The 21,321-nt window shown below is 31.2% G+C and overlaps 1 long non-coding RNA gene across 1 annotated transcript; it reads right to left on the reverse strand.

Annotated features, from left to right (window-relative positions):
• Positions 1-10,966: 10,966 nt before the first annotated feature.
• On the reverse strand, positions 10,967-14,326 carry LOC111705097 (uncharacterized). The gene is made up of 4 exons (XR_002765946.1): positions 14,055-14,326; positions 12,481-12,562; positions 12,068-12,221; positions 10,967-11,091 (listed from the first exon to the last, which is right to left on the reverse strand). It is a non-coding gene; the product is annotated as an uncharacterized LOC111705097 (long non-coding RNA).
• Positions 14,327-21,321: the final 6,995 nt, after the last annotated feature.

Genomic DNA, 21,321 nt, shown 5'->3' on the forward strand with positions numbered 1-21,321 from the left:
GATACAAGAATATTGTTCAAATTAAAGAATATGGTTCATACAAGAATATTGTTTAGATTAAAGAATGTGGTTCGATATACAAGAATATTGTTAATATTAAAGAATATGGTTCAATATACAATAATTTTGTTAAGATTAAAGAATATGGTTCAATATACAAGAATATTGTTCAGATTAAAGAATATGGTTCAAAATACAAGAATATTGTTCAGATTAAAGAATATGGTCCAATTTACAAGAATATTGTTAAGATTAAAGAATATGGTCCAATTTACAAGAATATTGTTCATACAAGAATATTGTTCAGATTAAAGAATATGGTTCAATATACAAGAATATTGTTCAGATTAAAGAATGTGGTTCGTTATACAAGAAAGAATGTGGTTCGTTATACAAGAATGGACTCTGGAGGGTACTATCCTGCACTAGAGAACCCAAGACGTTTACAGACGGATATTTTTGCATTTGTGAAACAAGTTCAAAGTAAAACATGAATTTAAAGAATATAAGGGATAAATCATTAAGAATTCCCATTATTCTAATTGATGTTGTTTTTATGGCAATTTTAATCTGATAGAGACAAAAAAAAACAATAAAAACTTTTTTTAAGTATTAAACACTTACTAAACTTTATATTTGATTAAACAAAGTTGAATTCTAGTATTCAATAAACAAACTAGCTGTGTTCTCTTTTCTTATATATATTTGTTATTTAGGAAACAAGAACATTAATTCATTTCATGTCAACTGACTCAGATTAGTTGCAGGCTACGGTTTTCATCTTATCAAAATTCTTTTTTCCATTTATTTACTTTATTATGTCAAAGAAAAAATATCATTTATTTAAAACATTTATTTTAGATGAATATACAGTTACACACAATACACATAGCACAATAAATATTTGGAGAATAAATTGGCGCACAGTATTTCATAACTTTTAGCTTTAATTTTAATTTTTAAAACCTCTACAAAACTAGCAATCATCACAACAAGGACATATTATTGTTGGGTCCAAAGCTGAAACAAGATTTTATGTAGTCGTGAAATAAATATTGGGTCACATATGATATTCTGTAAACTTGCAGTACATTGTACATTATTAATTATCTATGTTTGTAAACTTCTACGTAAAAACCATTGAACTTCATTTCAAATGAATACGTAGCAGCATGATTAGCTTAAACCCATTTAATATGTACGTTGTATCTAGTATCCGGCCTAGATTTCCTGGTTTCCTGGTGATTTATAAACAATAATATTACCAAACCGTAGACCATTCACACAGTATTTACAGTTTTATCAAAACCATCATTCCGTGTTATACCGATTACCGTCAATCCACGCAAAAACATTACATTCAACTTATAAACATGTGTGGAGATAGCTTAACTACATTATACCTATCCTCGTTGACGTTAATCCTATATATTCACATCTTAAATCCGCCTATTTCAACTGTTCTGTAATTTGATAAGATAACGATGTAGGAATTGTAAGTACGTCTATTAACTTTAACTTGTAGCATATAAACCACAAACACAATCAGTTAGAATCAGAACTCCGCTTTGATCAGTGTAGAGTAATTGTACCCCGTTGAGTATTCGGGTTGAGAGCTTACCTCAGTATAGGGTAAAGTTTGATTAAGGGCTTGATAGATGGTCAATGCTTGTGTCCCTGTGTGACATTTAGAGCTAAAGTAAGAGCTTGTTTTATGGCTACGCTTGTGTCCCTTTGTAGCATTTAGAGCCTGAGTAATAGCTAGATTGATAAGCCCTGTGTAGCATTTAGAGCCAGGTGTGTTGTGTATGGCATTGTAAGAGTAAGGCATTTGCTACAGTCGCACTCGCAACCAGTCGCTATTAATAAGTTAAATATGGTTTAAAGCATACAAGAAAAATCATATTCCTACTTCGGAACTTTTTCCCCTTCATTCGTTGACGGGGAAAATTGTTCTTGTCGATCTTACATCCAGTTTAGTACAGAATGTTTTGAAGGCAATTTTCAAATTTACAAAATATACTTTTTTCTGATTTAAAACATGCCGGGCATGATTTACCACTTTAACAGATTTGACATAGTACAGGTTGACAAGAGTTATTGTAAAGCAGATTACAATGTTGGAAACTACTCTTTTTTCCATGGTCGAAATAAACATAAGAAACACAATGACCAACATGATAATTGTTGCTCCCGTGATCAATTTCTTAAACTCTATCCCGTTCTGTTGAGTGTTTGCAGTTTCATGGCGGATGATCTGCGCATGGCGGTGTTTTAGATGCTGCAGGTTAAAAATATACACTCCAACCATTAGAAGAACAGCAAGGATGATGTTTATTAAATGGGCGTACGTGAAAAAATACGGAGAATTATAGAAAGGGATCCCCACTGTGTACCCAGCAACGCCTATAAACCCAAATACAAATCAACAATGTAGAAATGAAAATTAATGGAAAGGAGTATATATATGTCGTATGACCTTAAATATCTAAAACTTTGAATTCTGTTAGATCAAATAATTAAAGTTTTAAATATCTAAGATTTACAGAATCAGGTTTAAAAGATATAAAGTTAGACACATTTGAGTATGTGTCAAAGATGTAATTCCTTTCCGAACTCATGAATGAAAAATAAAAAATGACTGAATACTTTTTTCAAAAGGAAAATTTCTTTTTGTTGTTAACTTTTTGGAAGTCAACCCCATTGGATGGTAACACATTGATGAAATAAAAGCTATTTTAATTTTGGCAAACCGCAAGGAATGGATTGTAAAAAGTGTGATCCTAGTTTATGGTTCAAATCCAACCTGTATTATAGATGATTGCTGCGATGATTAGGGTGATAGGTAGATAGAACACAGCAATACAGATAAGTAGATATCTAGCTTTTACTTCAGGATCCAGGGCTATCATGCGATCAAACTAAATATAGGGAATATTATTTTATCTACTTTTTATTTCCAATCAACGCGTTCAAAACCTAATTTCGTCTTAATCTGGGATTTTCCATATTTTATCAAAAATTGTGAGCTTAAAACATTAATTAAAGGGACTGTAACACTATAGTTTCAGTAGAAGTAAATATTTCCATTTACTGATAGCGTGTTTTTGTATTTCAAGTAACCCTTTATGCATAGCTAACCATACCCGATTCCCAGCTGTACCATTGCAACCTTTATCTGATCAATAGTGCGAAATATATTGCTGTTTTTTGTAGGTTTAAAGGTGTTTAAATCTGATAATTCCATTTTTTCCTGCAGTAGAAATGCGCAATTGTCACTCTAATACAGAAACCAAAAATAAAAAAAATCAGTCTTTAAAATTAAAAACATTGATATCTAATAAATACTTGATCAGATAAAGGTTTCAAGGGTACAGTTGTAAATCGGGCATTGCCATCTTTGCATGGAGAGTCACTTGAAATCGCGCTTACAGTCCCTTTAATTTAATAGTTACCCTGAGAACCATGAGAAGTCTGAGAACTGCTTGTACTCCACTCAGTCCTATCGCCACGAACCCAAAGTACGGTGTAATGACGAGAACTATGTATCCTAGCACAGGACTCAGGTTACCTAGCAGTGAGGTTCCCATCAGGATCAAAGCCTGAACAACCAAAGAATACATTGATACATTCGAGAAGAAATAAGTAAAACAAAAAGAAAGTCTGTTTTCAAAGTGAACCTTTATTCTAAAGAGATGAATACAGACAACAAAGCTGATGATATGCTATCAAATTTTACTTTGTCGTTTCGTTTTGACTTTTTGAAACCTATTATCTAAGTTTTAGATTGACGCTTTTGAAAACGAAAAAAACATAGTTTTGAAAAAAAAAACAATCGTTTTTGTCAAAGTGTTTTCAGTAAAATTGATTAAAAATTATACTGATGCAAAGTTTATTTATGTTGTCTTGGAAATGTTGGTTTTTGTGAATTTGCTTTCTGATAACAGCATCATTGCAAGTTTTCATGCTTTAAATCCATATATTTTTTTAAGAAACGGTTTTTTTTTCTTTAAAAAACGATTGTTTTTACTTTAATTAATTAAGCAAAAAAACTATTTCAAAACAATAGTGTTTCTTACTTTTGGTAGTGATTGTTTACAAATTGGTCCCTTTAAAAAAGGAGTTTCGTTTTTTTTCTAAACTATCTTTTATTTTTCTTCTTCTTTTTAGAAACGTATTTAAAAACGATCATTTTAAAATGTATTATTTACTCGTTTACAAAATAAAATTTAACCCCCTAAGGGATTCAATGATAAACCCGAGGGTCTAATCATTTACTATTAAAAACGATCATTTTAAATGATTATTTGTTTTAATTTTTTATTGCAAACAAAACGATTAAAGTCGTTTTTCAAAAAAAGTGAAAACTGCCAAATTGAATTTAAATCAAGATAACTTACATTTACAGAGACGAAGAGGTTGTATGCCTCAACAATGTAGTAGTTGACAATAAGCAAGATGTTAAGAGAACCCCCGGGAATTGAATTCTTATATAACCTCATCATTAGAGCCAGTAGGTTGGACAAACACAGAATTGTGAGAAAAATTACAAAAACCCATGGCTCCTCCTTGTAACTTGACTCCAAGGCTTGTTGAAAAATGCTAGAATTTCCCCCATTTATCATGATTAAATATATTTTAACTGTAGTGTTTATGTGTAAAGAACCTTGATATCAATGAATATAAATCAGCAAAATATTCTCTTAAATATAGATCCAGTTCTGCTCTAACAAGAGAGAAGATTCAAACCTGTCACAAAAATATCTTTAACAAGTGAAAAATAATTGATAAAATAATTGAAAATATTTAAACAAAGGTTATTTATTTATCTATCTTGATAGTTATGAGAGGTTCAAATGCGAAAAACTAGTTGTATATATATTTGAGTATAAATAATTGAAACGTTTCAAGATATTTATCACCACCATCCTCATACAGTCTATGCCCTGTATTTTAATTTATTTCGTCGTTAACCCTGTTCAGGCTGACGTCTGGTTTACCCAAAATATCCTGGGGGGGGTGCCTGCTCTAATTCCTCATTGTGATACAAATCAATAACATTTGATACATTTTTGGAAAGCCTTTGGGCTCTTCTGTAATAATCTGAAGAAGAAAAAATTTGCAAATTTGCAAATTTCAAATATTTATTGCAATATCAAGTTATTAAGCAATAAATGTGCAAAAACATAAAGTACGCGAGTTATATTAAATTATATATTTTTAAAAAGCTCTTGACACGACGAATTCAAATATGCAAAAATATTTGCAATATTTTTAAAGCTTCATTTGATTTCAAGGAAAACTGAATATGTGCAAATTCTCTTTAAAGGCACCTGTGCAAAAATCTATGCAAAAATGTTCGCAAAAATTGTGTAATCTGCTTCTTTTTGTTCCAGGCTTTCCAAAGAGCTATAAAAATTTAAAAATTTAACAGTCTCAGACCAATACTTGTTGAGTTATCTCCGAAAAACGTCAGGGGGGTACCAAGGACCCCCCCTCCCTCCAGCAGGATTAGGTTTAATGCCTCAGATCCCACTCTGCCACAGATTACCTTCCAGTCAACTCCTCTCATATCCCAAAACATTTGTGAATTTGGTGTAAGTATTCAATATATTCATTATCGTATGCTAACCTATAGGGACAACCTACTGCCAGAGTGAAAACCTTTTTTGCCAATAAGGACAATTTACATTTGAAAAAATATTCTAGAAATATTTTTAAAAAATTAGAGAACATCCGGGAACCAATCAATAATTAAAAGCACGATGCTTTAACTATAGAGCTAATCTAACGTCAATAATAAAATTTACTATTATGTATTAAGCGATAAATGTAAAGAACTTCAATAGTTTCATAAAAAGTATGTCGTTAAGTATTTTGTAAACTGTAACTGCAACAAAATAGAAAGTCTGTAGCTCCATTTCTAAATAAAAGATGCATTTATTAATTAAGGATTAAACACAAATNGGTAGTAGCTGAATAGCTCGGCGTTGACCGTGGAAAAAAAAAATTTGAAAAATGTTGAAAAGAAATATTGAAAAAAAATCGATCTTTTTAGCCTAGGACACCCCCTGCCACCAAGGAGTGTCCACACAAAATTTTAGCCCATTCGATTCAGCTGTTTGGCCGGCTATACACAACATATATATGAATGTCTTGTTTTATTATATAGACAAATTATTATTTAAGAATACAAACACTCTAGTATGCCGAGTCCATTAGCGCCTGATTCAATCAGGGTTCAGTCATGTGTTTGTTGTCTATTCTAAACCAATAGAAATTGCATGGCGGTAACATCTTTCTTTCTATCTAGCTCATTACCCAATTAGAGATAAATCCTCATATCGGCGCTATAACAGTAAATTATTTACTTCTACTGAAACTATAGTGCAAAGGAACTGATTGTTAAAAAAACGTAAACAAGGTCGTTCATCTTCAACTGCAAGACCACTCTTAATTCTTATGTTTATTTGGACTTTAAATTTTTGTTTTCAATTGTAAAGGTATCAATTGTATCTTCAACATAATCGTACAGTTAATATACGCTTTTTTATAAATATCAAAACATCAAATCCTCCAAATTGAAACTGACAGAAATGTCGTCTTCGATCAAGTAAAAATTTGTATGCAGAAGTAGAATAATAATTACATTTTCAGAACCTAAAGTCTTCAGTTCAGGAAGAATAAAGGAACCATAACTTTCATCTTGGAACTTTTTAAGTAAACATTGTTCTCATTGGGAAAATGGAAAATTAGAAAAATGTTTAAAAATCAAGTTTCATATTCTTAGGGGAAAATAATATTTCCCATGATTTTTAGTATCCACGGCCACCCCTACCTATAATATTGGCGCTATTTCTCTAGCAACAGGGAAATTTGAATATACATCTTTCTGGAATTTATTCATTTCTTTAATTAACAGACTTTTCAGAAAAAGAATTACTCATCTGAAAACATACTTTTTCAATGTTCTATTCCATACATACCTCAGCAACCTGATCTATATTTTTATGCTTAGACTATTTGATCTAATATAATTCATAGTTTGAAATATCAAAGGACTAGATAAAAATTAAAATTACTAGAAAATCAGAGTTTGTGGCACAAACTCAGTTCCTTTTATACTTTAGCAAAGTTCTCTACAGAGAGATGAAAAAACTCTCGCCTTTTTTATTAATCCTGCACAATATGTATTTATCTTGATTAATAATTAAAGGTTGAATAGCACTGCAAACCAAAATATGTGAAAGCTCTCACACAAAAATCGACCAGGATTTTGCCAATTGCTTCTTTTCAGCTGAAGCTAACTACAATTAAATTGCAGTTTTAAAATATAGATGTCTAAATCTACTTCATAGAAGTAAAACCAAAACTCAATGCGGTGCAACACTTCAAAGTGGACTCGGCCTGCAAATCTGATGCAAAACTTTCATATAGTTAAGTCTAAAACATATATCTATGCATATGAAGTTGTAATTTCTGTTTTTCTGACTGGGTGTTTGTTTGTACGATCATAACTCTGGAACTCCTGGACTGATTTGCCTCAAATTTTGATTGGGGAACTCCTGAGACCCAAGGGAATGTTCTTAGCTTGGTTTTGATATTCTAAGTTTAGTGGGTCGGCTTTAATAGCGAAAATTTAGTTTCCCGTTAAAACGTATTTGTGAGCTGGTAAACGGCGGGAGCAACTTTTAGTAAGCTTGGCAGCGCTGGGTTCCCCAGCTAGTATATTTCTATAATATAAAAAATGGTCGGCATTTTTTTGTCCAATATAACAAACACACAAAACCCCGCACTTAGAGAAACTGAATTTCAATGTTTAATATTCTGTGCATTATATTAATAACACTAAATCTATTAATTTACTGAAACGTATTCTGTATAACAAGTACACTGTCATTGTATACTTTTAAGGGACCCGCCATCAAAACATGAGCCACTGTATACTTCCGTTCATACTTTTAAGCACCTAAATAGTACAAACTGTGCAGAACAAATACAGAATGACTCATTGGCAAAACAGAACAGTACTCCATATGAATCAGCCTCTTCTATGGATATTCTAGTGGAGCATGCTCGATTTACAATGATACCCATATCACTGATAAATAAATTAGAAGATTTTTCCTAAGTATTTAATTTTAATAGTTTCCTTCAATGTTTCTGCAGTAAAAATGCACAAATCACTTATGTAGTAAAAGTACCGTTGTGAATCGAACATTCCACTCTAAATAGAATGTCACTTAAAATTATAAAGTGTACAGTCTACAGTGTTGTTTGGTTTATACGTATCTAGCTGGTCAAAAGGCTAGACCAAATTGGCTGACATTATTTAGGGAACCATGGGGAACCATGGTGGGGATGCAGGCTAAAAAAATTAAGTTTAAAACCAAGTTCGGGTAAAAATATCTAAAAAAATATATTTACTCGATCAGACATTTATCTTTTATATATGTTTTTTAATGAAAATACATTGATAAGGCAACTGCTTTAATATTAAATTTGATGCTTAACCTTGTGTTTGAATGGCAAATGATTAATTATGTCGCGCAATTAAAACAAAAAATAATTGACATTAAATTTCTATACTTCATTTCATGAAAAAAAAAATCTACACTACAAACAAATAGTCGTTATTTAATTGGAATTATAGTAATTCTACATTTATAATGTAAAATGATTAAATAATAAACTCCAAACTAAAGTTTTCATTCAAATATATTTTGTAATTTGGTAACAGCTATTTATAAAAAATATGTTTCTATCACATTTTATAGAGTTAGGCACCACTTTCAGCCGTTTTTATTTGAGACATTTTAGGATTTTAGGCGACTCCACGAAAATCTACGAATTCTTACATAATTCAAGTTTTAACCCTGACAGAAATAAATTAACTGGAACGAAGCAAACTCAATCGATCGTTTGTTACCACTCTCCTCTAAAACCCACTATTTCTTCAGTCAGTGTACTGCAAATCATTGCAGTACACACCGAAAGCTTGGTCTCAGGTGTTAACGACGCAGAAAAAACGAAAAACGAAATGATTTTTTCAAAAACGATAGTTTTGTAATAACAAGTCGTTTTTTGTTTTAATTCCTTGTTTAGTTAACGAAAGTAGATCGTTTTTAATTTTTTTCGATCGTTAATGATTGTTAACGACGACCAAAAAAAATAAAGTAATTTCCCTCTATAAAAAAACCATGATGTCAGACGACATTCTTAAAGTGTTCTTACTGTTAAAGAAAAGAAAATATTACGTTCATTTCCTTCGGTAAAAAAATGTAAAAAATTTCAATTATATTAACAAATATGTTCTGAGTCACTTCTGACTGAGCCAAGATTTTGCAAATTGTAATAAAAGCAATCTAGTCTTGTATACAACTTTGAAATGTTTCATCTTCTTAAATTTCTCGTGGAGTATCCTCAAAACTTTGAAAAACTGCAAGTTCTGATGCTCAACTTTTACTTTTCGTTTAAATTAATTTTTCAGCAGTTTTTGAAATATTAATGGTCTGCTTGTGAAAAATGTGCAGGGAACTAAAACCATTTTGTTTTTTCTACTTTCTCCTTCCTCTTGAGATCTCCTGAAACAAATTAAAATAATGTAATTAAAGTTAAAAGTATGTTCTGAGATCTATTTTCTTTGTTCCATTGATTTAATTTATAAACATTCTGAAAGCTTATATTAAATCCACTTAGAACACAAAAGGATGTCCAAACAAAATCCTAACAGCCAATAATATATTGGTGATTATTGGAACGTTCTAAAAATTTAACCAAGAACATGATAGAAGTTGCATTGCAAGGAAGAAAATCCTAGAACAAGGAGCGTAGTGCAGAAGATGATGTAAAACAAGAACTATGACAGGAAGATGATGTAAAACAAGAACTATGACAGGGTGAGTGCAGAAAATGATGTAAAACAAGAAGTATGACAGGGTAAGTGCAGAAATTGATGTAAAACAAGAACTATGACAGGGTGAGTGCAGAAAATGATGTAAAACAAGAACTGTGACAGGTTAAGTGCAGAAATTTATGTAAAACAAGAACCATGACAGGGTGAGTGCAGAAAATGATGTAAAACAAGAACTATGACAGGGTGAGTGCAGAAAATGATGTAAAACAAGAACTATGACAGGGTGAGTGCAGAAGTGTGAGCACCCTGTTTAATTGCTTCGACCATCATTTATTTCACTCTATTCATGTTGTTAAACAAAAATTTAATTTGAAAAAAAACGTTTAAAATTGCAAAAACCGAGTCCAGGCTTCATGAGATGATTTTTTAAAAGTGACAGAGGGGAGACATTATTTCTACTGACGTCTCCTCGTCCAGGGTCCCCCATTTTTCAAATTGTGATATTCATAAAAATATTCTATTATTCATTTGTGGAAAGCACCTGGGCTCTAGTAATCTACCCAAAAAATAGTTTAATTGCAAAAATCCCTATATTCATTTCAAAATCCGGTTCTATAGGAAAATGTGTCAAAAATCGCGTAAAATATTTTTTGCAAAAATATTTGCAAACATTTCCGGGCCTACGAGTGTAATTAAGAAATTCAGAAAATTTGAAAGTTCACTTTAAAGGAGTTATGTTTAAAAAAACGTTAGGGAAGAGTTCTTTGAGGTTGAATATAAGTAAACGTCTAAAAATCCTTTTTATTTTGACAAATTAAGAAAAATGTCAACTTACCATCTTTCTTCTTCAAGAGATGTCTCCAAATCTACGAATTCGCCTAAATCAAAAGATACATTTAAAAATATTTTAAAAATTAAAAATATATCCAAAAGAATAGTAAACTTTTAAGACCTCATGAAAAGGACTCGAGTAAAGAATACGAAAAAATAACCAAATGATATGCATTTCACTTTAAAAATCTTGAAAACGAAAAAAATGGAAAAAAATTAAATGAATTTTTAATTCACCTGTTGAAATCCAAGCCGAAGATCCTTGTTTAAGCCTTAAGAGTAAGGTTGTGGTATGAGCTGGGTAGATGTGGAAGGTTATTGACCCCTGTACATGAGTTAATGTTTACAGTATGTACAGTATGATAAACTGATGAACTTTCCTCCAGTGTGATCAGTACTAAAACCTAAAAATATAAGTTTACATGAAAATAGTAATTTCATAACTTGAAATTATAACCCCCTGTTTCTAAGGTGAACAAGGGATGTTGCAGTTTACAAAAAAGATGATTAACATCTTAAGCTGTATCATACCTAAGTAAAGGGGTATGGTTTTGAAGTTGTAAAATTGCTCCTTTCTTTATCCCCCTAATTTACTTTAACAAATAAAAATGTAGAATGTTAAATAGGTGACAAAAATAAAATTTTTAAATTTCAAAATATAAATTTACTGCAATAGTTTTGGGAACAAAAACACCCAACGTAAAGTTTGTAACCGATAAACGCCTAAACGGCAGAATTGATAGGGCCCTAAATACAGTAGCAGCAATGAACCCAGTTTTTGACTGATCTAATGACCTCTAATGTCCTAAAATGACCTCCAAAGTGATAAGAGGTCAATAGATGGTCAAACACTGGATTCATTGCGGCTACTGTATTCCCTGGGTTCCTAGTTTTCGTTTGATGTGCATAGATAAAACATTTTCATTTTGGAGTCATTTAAGGTCATTAGAGGTCATTAGAAGGTCAAACACTGAATTCGTTGCTGCTACAGTTTTCCCTGGGTTCATAGCTTTCTTTTGATATGCATAAAGCCATATTAAAAAAAAATTCATTTTGGAAGTCATTTGAGGTCATTAGAGGGTAATATATGTCATTAGAAGGCCAAACATTGTTCTCGTTGATGCTTCTGTATTCCCTGGGTGCCAAGCTTTCGTTTAATATGCATAAAGCCATACTGGAAACATTTTTTTATTTGTTGAGGTCTTTAGAGGTAATTAGAGGTCATTAGAGATTATTAGAGGTAATTCAAATTCAATTTGATTTATTCTAGTAAATTCGAACACTTATTATGCGTGCATTAAAAAAATTGGAAGATGTGAACCAAAAATGAAGGCAGGGACCCCCTTAATCAAATAGGACATCTCCACCATCCCTTTATACCTGATCTTTTGAGATTCTAATATCTTGAGCTGCCATTTTGAAAAGTAATGCTGTACCAGTACATGACAGTAAAGCTGTACATAATACTAGGGACACTGCGGCTAGAACCAGATTTTTTCCTGTGAAACAACTTGAACTCGAAGAACTGATTCTTCTGAATTGAAATTTTGAGTTTGTTAATAATGAAATATATACATTTGTATACTTCAGAGCTTGCTTGAACAAATAATGCACTTTTTATTTTTACTTTTGTTCTTTTCAGTTTTCTCAATAAACACCTATCTTCCCGACCCCCCTTTTTCCCAAAATGGCTCATTTTGTTCGTAAAGAATAAATAAAGTTTAAGTGGAAGTGAATGAATTTTGGAAAGGAAAACAAAAATAATGTTATCATAAAATATTTGTTATACTAACCGATTGGTTTCGTTGGTTTCGTCGGTTTCGTTGGTTTCGTTGGTTTGCAAAAACTCAGATGATTCACTGTTTCTAGTCATTCCTGAAAAAAAAAGTTTAACTCAAAAAAATCTAAAATATTTTTTTACTTTTTTGGTTCCGGGGATTGAGAGGCTTGACTGTAACTTTAAATTCTTAACATAATTTGAAAGAAAAATTACGGATCAATAAACATATCTGAGAAATTAAGAATAAGAATATTGTAGCAAATCAAGATAAAAAGCCTCCATAAACACTCAAAAAATTTCATGTAACTCTTTTATTAAATTTACTCCACCGTGACATGTAAAATTTCAACATTGCATAAACAGTAGAATAAAATATGCCAGTATTTATGATATTTAGTCACTGGCAGGTATTCTTAAAGATAAGAAATGCTGATGCAAGACTTGAAAAATTTGTATTTGTTTTATTCTCGAATCCGTTTCATTGCATTCATGATTCATCGTTTTCATGACGACAAATGTACGTATTCTAGAGATTGTACACCATTTTAAGAATGCCATTAACGAATCACAAAAGTACACCATTTTTATGAAAAACACGCAGTGAAGATATCAGATATTTGACATCTTTATCTTAAAATTAGTAGAAATTGGCTATTTAAATTCAAAATTTAATCCTTTACTAATATTTCTCTTTTCAATTGCTCTTCAATACGAGTAGTTTTGTTTAAAGCATTTAAGATTTTAACATTACGTGAAAGGAATTGATTCTTTGCCGTAAACTCTGGTTTTCAAATATCTAAGTTTGAAATATTAAAGGTTCATCCGGTTGGAAAGATATAAGGATAAGGATTGGAAGACTTAAGATTGAGGCAAAGACTCAATTCCTTTCCTTCTGCCAGGAAAATGAGACGAAATTGGCATGAATAATAAAAAACAATACTTTCTGTAACAAAATGTTAGCAAATGAAAGCTTTCAGAAATTATTAAATATTAATAGCGCACTGAAAAGTTTGTGAGAAAAAAGTTCAATTTATATTGTTAACAGGGCTATTGTTATAATTTCAAATGACCAGGCTAAAATTAAAGAAGAAAATGACAAGGCTACAAATAAAGAAAAAAATGACCAGGCTACAATTAAAGAAGAAAATGACAAGGCTACAAATAAAGAAGAAAATGACCAGGCTACAAATAAAGAAGAAAAAGACCAGGCTATAACAATTAAAGAAAAAAATGACCAGGCTACAAATAAAGAAGAAAATGACAAGGCTACAACTAAAGAAAAAAAGACCAGAGATGGAATTTAAAGAATTTGAGCCGCGGTTTAAATCCGCCAAAACGCGGTTTAAATTAAGCGCCGACTTAAATCTTGAAACATTAGATACAATTTAAAGTGGAACCAACCATATTTAAACCGCGGCTTAAATTTAAACCGCCGCTCAAATTCTTTAAATTCGGCCACAGGCTACAAATATAAAAGAAGAAAATGACCGGCTACAATTAAAAAAGAAAATGACCAGGCTACAAATAAAGAAGAAAATGACCAGGATACAATTAAAATTAAAGATAAAAAAGAGAAACTAAACTTACTGATTATTGTCTTTGTTGTATCTGAAGATAGAATCATGTCAGTTAACAAAAGAATAATTCATAACATTTATCACTAGGTGGACCTGCACTTGTTGTATCAATCGCAGAGAATAATGAAATGATAGGATGAATGCAAAAGAAAGATAAAACATGAATGAACCCTGGACCCTTCTGTTCTCTAATCTATTTTATTGTAAAAAACTCCCTAAAATGGACGAATATTTTTTTCTGTTTAGCAAAATTATTATTTTCTGGACGTTAACCAAATTGTATGGTGATGTTTACTCCAGGGCCCAAAAATGCGGGATATATATAATATATCTATAGCACGAAATTCAAGAATAAAGCTTATTGCAACATTAAACAAATATGTGAGATACGAATATTGCTCAATACTTTTTCTTGGAATTTAAGATAATTAAAACAAGTTTAAACGGATTAAAAAGTTGCTCGTCTGCCTTTATTCAATGGCGACCCATGCAATTTTCTGAAGGCGGATCCTAGAAGGATCGGGGGACATGATGTTTTTATGTTTTTATTCGATTATTCGTATTACACTTACAACGGTACGCGTGGAATGATAAAACAAAACGTTTTGTTCAGATTTTTCCAGATTTTTCCATACCGCCATTTTTTCTTAAAACACAATGAAGTTTCCAAGAAAACAGTTTTAAAGAGTTCCATATAATCATTTAATTAAAAAACTAAATATCTGCAACATTCCATTATCAAAAAGTGAAGAATACGACATTTGATCAGTTCTTTCGATGTATTCGTTATTAAGGGTTTCACTGTAGTATTATTTTTTATTAATGGGGTGGGATGGGGTGGATCTTCAAATAATAGATTTATCTACAACAGAAACTTATTTTACCGTCGTTTGACCAACATTACCGATCCATGCTTCCACATAAAGAGGAGCGTTATAAGTTACTTTGGGACAATCAATTAAATAAAAGTACGAACACCTCTGTTTAGTTTTCCTGATCAAATTCGCGTATTAATAGACAAAGATCTATGATCCATGATTTAAGATCCAGTTGTACAATAATCTACAAGGCTCTGCAAAGCTCTATACAATTATCTTTTATTTATTTATCATATATGATCTTACTCTGATCTAGATGTACAAATAAGGGCCATAAGACCCCGCAAAGATCGGTTCAACTATTTTTTTGGTTTTTTATCTTAATAGATCCACTTATAGGTGTCTCTGTCACATGTAATCATTCAAAGCATTGAGAAAAGAGACATCTGGCGGTCAGCTATTTCAGCATTTTAAGATCATTGTATACAAAACGAATATTAAATATTAAGATATACGAATGCGTCGAAAAAGTAATCGATGACTATGGGTTGTAATATCTGAATGATTTGTTTGAAATTAAATTAATTTTTTTAAGATCCGAATCATATTTTGCAACTTTCTGAATTTGTATAGACGCTACGTTCTTCAGTAAAGTCGCTTTTAACAATTTTCTCCATATAAACGCAACAGATAGAAGTAAGATTAGCAGCGATCAAAAGCGATTATTTTTCGCCGTCATTACCCCCTTTGATTTTTCGCGAACACTCCCCTTAAATAAGCGTGCGTTTAATCCCTAGAAAATGGCCTTGGAGTAAAGGAAAAACAAGATTTCCCTAAATGGGACACACATTTTTTATCCATTTGTCATGGGTCTTTATAAAAAGTTCTTGATCTGTAGCTTAAAAACCAAAATGATTTGGGCTATTTATTTGCAAAAAAAATCTGTTAATTACTATTTCTTCAAAGTTAAAGAAATTTTAAGATAATAGTGTCAACAATTTGATAGAGGGCGCCAAATGCTTCCTCCAGCCTTCTTAGGGTTAAATAAGCACACATTCCCTTGCTTTTTTTTGTTAACAAAATTGTGTAAACTTACAGTCTTACTCTTCTTTCAGCATTTGTTTGGGAAGACATTGTAGAAAATATTGTTTTCTAATTAGAATTATTGCAAGCTGCATCAGTACGTAATCCATTTAAAGTGTTTAAGTTATATTCAAATGGGGCTTTATTTCATTTTAAACGAGAGTAAAATAAGCTATTTCTTAAATTTCACGAGTTCTATGAGTTCCTTGAGTTCCTTGAGTTCCGTGAGTTCCCTGAATTCCTTAAGTTCCTTGAGTTCCTTGAGTTCCTTGAGTTCCTTGAGTTTCTTGAGTTCATTGAGTTCCTTGAGTTCCTTGAGTTCCTTGAGTTCTTTGAGTTCCTTGAGTTCCTTAAGTTCCTTAAGTTCCTTGAGTTCCTTGAGTTCCTTGAGTTCCTTGAGTTCCTTGAGTTCCTTGAATTTCCATTCGGAGTAATTAGAGTAATAAAAGTATCATGAAATTCATTTTACCCATGAATTTTACTTATGCTTTTTTGTTATGTAGTTAATGTGTGTTTACAAATACTCATTTTAAGTTATAAAACACACACTCATTGCCTAGTATCCGTTTATTAATTGCGTGCACACAATTTTAAACATTGAATGTTTATGTTTATGTTCTGCTCAGAACCCGTTCTCTCCATACTAATGTTTAAACAGTGGTCGTGAAGTTAACGCACTTCACGACCATTTATCTATAGAGAGAACGGGCTCAGTGTATTGGGTTGAAATTGGTTGTGAAATACAACGTTTGTTAGTCCGTATACGCGAGTACGTGTGTGTTCATCAGTTTTTAAAAACTAGATGTTTGGCATTGTAATTTGAGAAAGTGCCCTAAATTGGGAATATAATAAATTTAATCAATCTATATTTTATCTGACTTGTCTGTTTATTTTTTGTCCAGTAAACGTCATAAAAGCTTAAACGATTGGGCCAATATTTGTCATGGCAACTCACATGGCCCCTGTGAAGGTTTATTGTCAGTCGAAATTGTACAATTTTGCTTCGAAAAATGTCGATTTTTTAAACTTATGGAATTCCATGAATGGAGTATGAAAACAGAAAAATCTGCATGTTTTCTGATGTTACCAGAAAAATGGAAACAGAAGAATGAGAATGGGACACAGAAGAATGAGAATGGGAAACAGAAGAAGGAGAATGGCAAAACTGAAAAAAGGAAAGATGGAGGTAAGATTCAAAATTTAAAAATATATTTTGTCGTTTCCATGGTTTTAGGCCAGAATATCAATTTTGAATATTAATTATATGATCATTAACCTTAAATTAATCCAACCCGGTTTTTAATATATCTATTTTTCTCATCCTTTAAAAGGCCACATTTTCATTGATTTTGATTTGGCCAGATGATACTAGAAACAAATTGTGGGAGGGGTCACTAAACACGGAATTTGATTGTTACTATTGCGCAATTTCGGCATCCTAAAGATGTTTTTTGTGTACAGAAATATTTTTTTTCGCAGAAAATGCATAATATAATCGTTCCGCAAATTTATTATAATACATTTTTCGCAACCCCTACTTTTAATATTCGAATTTAAGCCATGTTTGATATTTTTACATAAGGAATGGATAGCCTGATATCCAACCAAACATGTTTTATCTTAGCAACCTAAACTTGACTAATGATTATACAAGACCTGACTTTAATTACCCGTCTCATTAATTACTTGGTAAGTCATTAGTTTGGTTGTATGTATATTGTATATACAAATTATACATATACTTACAATTAGTATTCTCAACTGTACATACAACTAGAGATGGACGAACGACTTGGATCGCTCAAAGAAATGAAATAAATGATCGTTTTTATAAAACGAACAGAAAAAACAATAGTTTTTTTACTAAACAAACGAATTTTTCAAAAGAATTTGACAAAAACTATCGATTTTAATAAACGAACGATTTTTTTAAAACTAATTTTTTTAAAAAGCCATTGGGGTTTTACTAAACAAGCGATTTTTTTCGACAAACTTTTGAAATAATGATAGTATTTTTTACTGAACGAAGAATTTTACTGAACAAACGATTTTATTGAACGAATGATTATTGATTTTACTGAATGATCGTTCACTGAGAAAACGTACGAAATAGATGAAAACTGAACGATACTTTCAAGAATGAATAAAATCATTGCTTAAACGATTGAAAAAAAGCGACGTCCTTCACGAACGAAGAACGAACGAAATGAAAGAAAGTCAAACAAGAAATCGAAAATATAAAAACCATAAAATATTGTTTAATTCACATTCGTTGATTATGTAAAAATAACGCCACCCTGTATGTTTGAAACATATAGAACGCTTGCTCAGTTAAACTTAAACTGTTTTTAAAAAATAAATATTTTAATGAGTAAGTAAAAGTTTCATTTAAAATAACGTTAAAATTGTGTAAAACTAGTTTTTGAAGAATGTTTAGAAATTTTATAACTACGGGTTCCAAATACCAATTTTGCCTACTTTTGCGCTCTGAATGTTTTTTTAGGAACAATTGGTCTCTTGGGAACCCTCCCTTTGTGAAGTAAAATTCCCTTAACTTCCCTGTAAGTAGTTTTAATAAGCATTTTATAAAATATTCTTATCTTTATTGTGAAAATAATCTTTTATCAAATATGTTTGAAAGGAATTTTTATGACTTAAAAAAGAAGAAAGGTTTTTTTGCAAAGGAATGTAATTTACAGGGAAGCAAATAGAAGAGAGGATGTATATGATATTGTCAAAGAATCCGTTGCTTCAATTTTTGTCGCCAAAATATTTTTAAATGAACAGTCTGTCCTTAATAGTGTGTCCTCTAAATAATTTCCTCATTAGTATGTCCTCTAAATTGTGTCCTCTAAAGTGTGTCCTCATTATTGTGTCCTCATAAGTGTGTCCTCATTTGTGCGTCCTCATTAGTGTGTCCTCATTAGTGTGTCTTCGTTAGTATGTCTCTTTACTGGGTTCTCATTAGTGTGTCCTCATTTTTTGAAATATTAGTGTGTCCTCATTAGTGTGTCTTCATTAGTGTGTCTTATTTGTGTGTCCTCATTAGCGTGTCCTCATTGGGGTGTCCTCATTAGTGTGTTCTTATTAGTGTGTTCTCATTAGTGGGTCCTTATTAGTGGGTCCTCATTAGTGGGTCCTTATTAATGGGTCCACATTAGTTTGTCCTCATAAGCATATTCTCATTAGTGTGCCCTCGTTAATGTGTCCTCATTAGTGTGTCATTATTAGTGTGTCCTCCTTAATGAGTCATCAATGTGTTCTCTAACTTCCTTAAAGCTATTTGTTCTAACATTTTACCGGTGGAAAAATCTGATTATTGAAAGTAAGCTGCTCAAAAACCATTAAAAGTTAAAGCGCTTTTTGCAAAATGTTAAAACATGAATTTTTTTATTTTGTAAAGTTAAAATTTTTAAACACAATAACAAGCCATGAACATCAAAAGAATTTGGTATATTATTAAGGACAGAGTCAACCATTCAACAAAAAAATACTTCAACCCCTGAAATTGCAGCGGTTTTTTCTTTAATTTTTGGCAGGGGGGCTAGCTTTCTGTACCCCCTACCCCAGCCCCTCAAAATTTTTATTTCGNTATATATAGAAAACTAGGGTTAAATATAGAATTATCTGGATTTGACAATGTTTTGAAAATAACGCGTAATTGGGAAAATATTTTCTAAAATTTCTTTTAAACCAATAATATTCAAATTCATTCTTCAAGTTTCTCTTGTAGTATAGTGTTGTTAGATTTCAGATATAAACATCTAGATTCTAGGGTTATTTGCTTGAAAACCCGGCTTTAACTGGAAACTGTGCTTTCCCTGAAAAGGTGAATCCGATGGAAACATTTCGTACCTATAAACATTAAAGAAATAGATGGCTGAAAAAAATACCTGTTTTATAATTTGATAATTTTTTACCTTTTTTCGTCCGTGTTATAAATGATTGTTAAAAATTACATTTACAAACTTTTGCAAACAAATTTATGTTTTAACTTAGAAATTATACACCGTAAAAACGTCTTATTAAATGAATCCTAAAATTGTTCTTGACCCTGCACTTTATGTTCAACTGTATTACCTAGCCAGTCCCTCCCTTTAAACAGGGAATGCTTGTGAATAATATCAGGGGGTTAATTTGGAATCAACAGTATCAATATTTGCCTTCAAGAGTAATACAAATATTGTAAAAGATTTATCTCGCCTTTGCACTGCGGAGAATCAAATAAAAAGTGCCATTAACGGGACAGACCGGCTATGTAAGGAAGTTAAACTGAGTGTGCAGTGTTGTTTTCATCATTAAATTGAATTTCTTATTTTCTATGAATTTATTCGCATATTTCTATACAAATTCTTCAAATGTCGTCTTTTCAATAAAAATTCCTGAAGATCTGCAGAAAATATTTGTGAATTATCAGAAATTGTAGAAACTAATAATTGAATAAGATTAATTTTTATTTTCTCAACCTGTTCCTTAACAACTAATTAGTTTACTGTAGAATTTTTTTTTACATTTTTTAATAATATAAATAAAAAACAATTCTGAAAACGTATCCACCCAAAAGTACGATGTTGAACGTCGACTTTGTGCTCAAACTCATGATTTACAGATCTTTAAAAAGTTTTATTTGTCTCAAATGAATCCTAAAGAATTTGTCCACAACACTGCACACTCAGTTCAACGAGTTCAACTACCTTACATAGCCGGTCTGTCCCTTTAAATCTTAGAATACTTGAATCGATTCAAAGCTGTATTGTAAAGGTTGGTATGAAAATTGATTTAATTTTTTGCTTTTTAAAATATCATCATTTAGTGTATATATAATGTGTAAAAGGAATCGAAATCAAAAATGTCAAAAATTAAAACTTAAAAATTTAAACCTCAAAACTTATAACTCATTATTTTGTCAGTTTCGAGTCGATAAAATTAATCTTTCACAGTTTAATACATTCTTAAAGTCTGATTAGTTGTAGTTTTTTACTTAAGAATTGTGTACAGTCGAAGAAAAAACCTAGTCATCAAGCCGTTTTTTGTTTATTAGATCGAATGTCTTGAAACTCAAGACTAAAATTTGATAAATCTGTTTGTTGTTGTATTGCATGATAAAGAAATGAACGAAAATATTTTCTGGTAATCAAAAAAGATAACAAATCATTAGTCAATGTTTTTTTTTAATTATAAAGCAATCAATTTATTTACAAATCATATCTTTGTTCGCTGGACACCTAAAGTTGTTGGTTTATATTACTATCTAACTTGAGGTTTGATTTTGAACTACAGAAATTCAATTTGAATTATTACGTTAAGAAATTGAGTCTTTGCCACACACTCAAACTTTATAATCCATTTAACTTTGCAAGTTCATGGTGTAAACCT

Source organism: Eurytemora carolleeae, unplaced genomic scaffold, assembly GCF_000591075.1.
Source record: "Eurytemora carolleeae unplaced genomic scaffold, Eaff_2.0 scaffold18, whole genome shotgun sequence".
NCBI lineage: Eukaryota > Metazoa > Arthropoda > Copepoda > Calanoida > Temoridae > Eurytemora > Eurytemora carolleeae.